This window comes from Silene latifolia, chromosome 3 (genome assembly GCF_048544455.1).
Source record: "Silene latifolia isolate original U9 population chromosome 3, ASM4854445v1, whole genome shotgun sequence".
NCBI classification, from domain to species: Eukaryota; Viridiplantae; Streptophyta; class Magnoliopsida; order Caryophyllales; family Caryophyllaceae; genus Silene; species Silene latifolia.
The window spans coordinates 41,380,645-41,385,455 of NC_133528.1; the positions used below are offsets into that span (position 1 = coordinate 41,380,645).

The 4,811-nt window shown below is 39.5% G+C and overlaps 1 non-coding gene across 1 annotated transcript; it reads right to left on the bottom strand.

The window, feature by feature from the left end:
- Positions 1-1,370: 1,370 nt before the first annotated feature.
- LOC141650036 (small nucleolar RNA R71) lies at positions 1,371-1,477 on the bottom strand. Its single transcript, XR_012546099.1, has one exon. It is a non-coding gene; the product is annotated as a small nucleolar RNA R71 (small nucleolar RNA).
- Positions 1,478-4,811: the final 3,334 nt, after the last annotated feature.

The window sequence follows — 4,811 nt, forward strand, 5'->3', positions numbered from 1 at the left end:
TGGATTGGTCAATGTTATAATTTTCTAAACATTATTTAGTGGTTGTACTTAGGTTTGATAGGGTTGTGTTAAAGTATTAATTTATTGGTCATAATCTATATACGTAGCTCTTGATTAATACTACAATGAGAGTTGAGTTTAGTCCTTTCGAGTTAGCATATATATTGTGATTTAAATATAATTAATAATTACTTAGTGTAGATTGCAATGAGAGTTGAATTTCCACTTAGAGAACTCGAGTCAAAATTAGACCTCTCCTATGAGAATGGTGAGAGTTATAGTTGAGACATTTTAATTTTGATCCTTAAAGCTCCTATATGAGTTATAAGACCCATGAGAATAGGATTATTTCACTATAGGAAGGCTTCTTATATCTCGAGAGAGAATAACAAGTATTGGTTTTAGTTTTCAGAATTAAAACCAGAAAATTAGTCTCACCTAAGTACACAATTAAATATGTTGTTCCTTCCAATAGTATATATTGATCAATCTATGTTAGTGGTGATACCGTTGTCCTAGAGCTTTTTATTATTGAATTAATTTTATTATCCAATTATTATATGTTATTTTTATTCTGTCATACCTCGCACATACACAAATATTATTTTGACGTAGATAAATCAAATCATAAATCGACTAGTACTCAACCTTCACTTCCCTGAGATCGACCCGTAAGTGCTACAAGAGACACCGTTCACTTGCGGTAATTTATAACTGAACAAGTTTTTTGGCGCCGTTGCCGGGGAAGTAACGGTTTGATATTAGTTAATTTTAGATTATTTTAGACTACGTTTTTAGCGTACGCAAGTACGCCTATTTTGTTACTAATTCTTCTTCTTTAGTTTTGTTGTTAGTTTTATATGCACACGCGACATTCTGGTGGTGAATTGCTATTTGACCCTGAGATTGAAGCTACAGCTAGGAGACGAAACGCTCAAAGAAAGAAGAAGAGAAAGGAGCCTGAACTCGATACTATTGAATCTTTTATAGAATTTGATACACCAATCATCATGACCTCTATGCGAGATGAAAGTGCTCCAAAGCCAAATTTCAATTCAAGTATCTCAAAGCCTAAAATTGATGCAAACAATTTTGAGTTGAAGACTTCTTTGATCCAGTTTGTTCAAACCGATCAATTCAGTGGATCACCAACTGAAAACCCCAACGAGCACCTGAATACATTCCTTGATAAGGCTGACATCAAGATTAATGGAGTCTCTGATGACGCCATTCGGTTAAGATTATTCCCCTATTCTCTTCGAGGGAGTGCACGTGAATGGTTGAATAATTGTGATCCTGGCTCGTTTGATACTTGGGATAAGCTTTCTACGGCTTTTCTCCAAAAATACTTTCCACCAGGGAAGACTGCCAAGTTTAGAAATGATATTACAGGATTCGTCCAACATGCAGACGAGTCTCTCTATGAAGCTTGGGAAAGGTACAAGGAACTTCAGCGGCAATGTCCTCATCACGGGATCCCATCTTGTGTATTGATTCTTACTTTCTACAATTCCTTAAAACCGGAGCTGCAAATGAGCCTTAATGCCGCTGCTGGAGGGAGGTTAGACGGGATTTCTTGGGACAAGGCCAAGGCTCTCATAGAGGATCTAGCAATAAGCACTTATCATTGGGGCAGTGACCGTCATGTTCGAGGGAGCAAGACTAAAAATGAATTTGTTAATGTGATGCAAGCCAAAATTGATGATCTATCTCAACAAGTGGCTCAGCTTAAATTGAGTAATGGTTCTAGTTCTTCATCGCCCATATGTCAACTTTGTGGGGTTAATGGGCATGACTCATCTGGGTGCGGGAATGCTTCTATGCTTGAGCAAGTTAATGCTCTTAATGGAAAGCAACAATGGGACCCTTATTCTAACACTTACAATCCAGGATGGGCTCATAATCCTAAGCTCTCATATGGAAATACCAATAACATTCAGAATCCCCAACATCAAGTTAAGCAGACTTTTCAGCAACCGCCTGGTTTTCAACCAAGATCGTCTTATCATCATTCCCCTATGCAATCTCGTCCCCCATTTCAGCAACAACAACAACAATTTCAACAACCTCACGCTCCGCAAAAATCCAATGTGGAGGTGATGTTAGAGCAAGTTCTGTCCCAACAATCTCAATATATGCGGGACCAAAACCAAAAAAATGAAGAGTTTTCTACATCAATTTCTCAACTCAAATCCTCACATAAAATGGTAGAAACTCAACTTGCTCAAATAGCCCAACAAGTAAGTCAGTCTGTGAAATCTCAAGGTCAATTCCCGGAAAACACCGAAGCTAATCCAAAAGGTCAGATGAATGCTTTAACCTTAAGGAACGGGAAGGTACTTGAAGAGACTACTAATCCTAAGAGCATGTTTGTTGAAGATGAAGCTATTGTGATTGAGGATGAGGGCAAGGAGATGGAGGAAATTGTAGTTGAAAAGAAGGAAGCTTATGAGAAGGAAGCTTCGTTAACTCCACCTAGAGTATATGTGCCGCCTGTACCTTTTCCTCAAAGGTTAGCCAAGGCAAAATTGGAGCAAAAGTACGGAAAATTTCTAGATATCCTAAAAGGAATGCACATTAATATTCCCTTTTTGGAGGCTATTTCTGAAATCCCATCTTATGGAAAGTTTCTCAAGGAGCTGCTTTCTAACAAAAAGAAACTTGGAGCCAGCACGACTATTAACTTGTCTAAGGAGTGTAGTGCCATACTCCTTAACAAGCTTCCTCAAAAGCTTGACGATCCTGGCAGTTTTTCAATCCCTTGTTCTATTGGAGGTATTTATATTCAACGTGCCTTGTGTGATTTGGGGGCTAGTGTTAGCCTTATGCCTCTGTCGATTTTTAAGAGGTTGCAAATGATGGATCTAAAGCCGACTAGAGTTTCACTACAATTGGCTGATCGGTCAGTCAAATTTCCACTTGGGGTCGTTGAAGATGTTCCCTTAGCTATTGGGAAACTTGTTATTCCATGTGATTTCTTTGTCATGGACATTCCTGAGGATACTCAAGTACCCATTATCTTGGGACGTCCATGTTTAGCCACTGCTGGAGCTATGATTGATGTGAGGAGTGGAAAGCTCTCATTGCAAGTTGGTGAACACAAGGTAGAATTTGAGCTTAGCAAAACTATGGGTGGTCCTTCTATGAGTGATAGTTGCTACCGAGTTGATGTTTTAGAGGAGTACTTGTCTGAGCCCTCTTTTGAGTGTACATCATCTGATAAACTACAAGATTGTCTCACCAACACTGATTCTAAGGATGTAGAGTTGTTAGCCTATGCTTGGATGCTTGACTCCTCTCCATCTCATTTAACTGAGCCTCCGGTAGAGGCGTTGCAGGTAACGGGTAAGCTAGGGGAGAGTTCTAAGCCTCCCGAGGTAGAATTAAAACCACTTCCATCTTCTTTAAAACATGTGTTTTTAGGAGAAAATTCAACTTACCCAGTTATCGTCAATAGTGCACTCAATGACAGCCAAATTTCTAAATTGTTGATTGTTCTTCGAAAATATAAAAGTGTCATTGGGTACGCAATTGACGATCTTAAGGGAATCAGTCCATCTTTTTGTACACATAGAATCCTTCTCGAGGACGACAATGCATCCTCCATTGAGCCTCAACGACGCCTCAATCCTAATATGAAGGAGGTTGTCAGAAAGGAGGTCTTGAAGTTACTTGATGCGGGAATAATCTATCCTATCTCTGATAGTAAATGGGTGAGCCCAGTTCATGTCGTTCCAAAGAAAGGGGGGATGACTGTCGTAAAAAACGATAAGGATGAACTAATTTCTACAAGAACTGTTACCGGGTGGCGAATGTGCATTGACTATCGCCGATTAAATAAAGCCACCCGGAAGGATCATTTCCCCCTTCCATTTATAGACCAAATGCTTGAAAGACTAGCAAAACACTCCTACTTTTGTTACTTGGATGGGTATTCCGGATTTTTCCAAATCCCAATTCATCCAAGTGATCAAGAGAAGACGACATTTACATGTCCATTTGGCACTTATGCTTATCGTCGGATGCCATTTGGATTATGTAATGCTCCCGCCACTTTTCAAAGATGTATGATGGCTATTTTTTCTGATTATGTGGAGCAAATTATGGAGGTGTTTATGGATGACTTCTCGGTGGTTGGCACTACTTTTGACGATTGTTTGATAAACCTTGAAAAAATATTGAATCGGTGCCGAGAAGCTCATCTTGTGCTAAATTGGGAGAAGTGCCATTTTATGGTACAAGAGGGGGTCGTCTTAGGACATATTGTGTCTAATCGTGGTATTGAGGTAGATAAAGCAAAAATTGAGGTGATTGAGAATCTACCACCTCCTCTCAATGTGAAAGGGGTAAGGAGTTTTCTTGGACATGCAGGATTTTATCGTCGCTTTATCAAAGATTTCTCTAAAATTGCTCGTCCTTTGACTGAGCTTTTAGCTAAGGATACCCCATTTTTGTTCACTGATGTTTGTCTTAAAGCTTTTAACAGGTTGAAAAAAGCTTTAGTTAGCGCCCCGATTATTCAGCCGCCGGATTGGAGCTTACCATTCGAGATAATGTGTGATGCGAGTGATCATGCAAAGAGGAGCGATCTGGGGCAAAGACATGATGGTAAGCTACATGCCATCTATTATGCGAGCAAGACTCTTGATGCGGCGCAGAGCTAATTACACCACCACGAGAGAAGGAGTTGTTGGTGTGGTATTTTCTATTGAGAAGTTTCGATCTTATTTAGTAGGATCTAGAGTTATTGTGCACACTGATCACGCAACACTCAAGTATCTTTTGAGCAAGAATGATGCTAAACCCAGGAT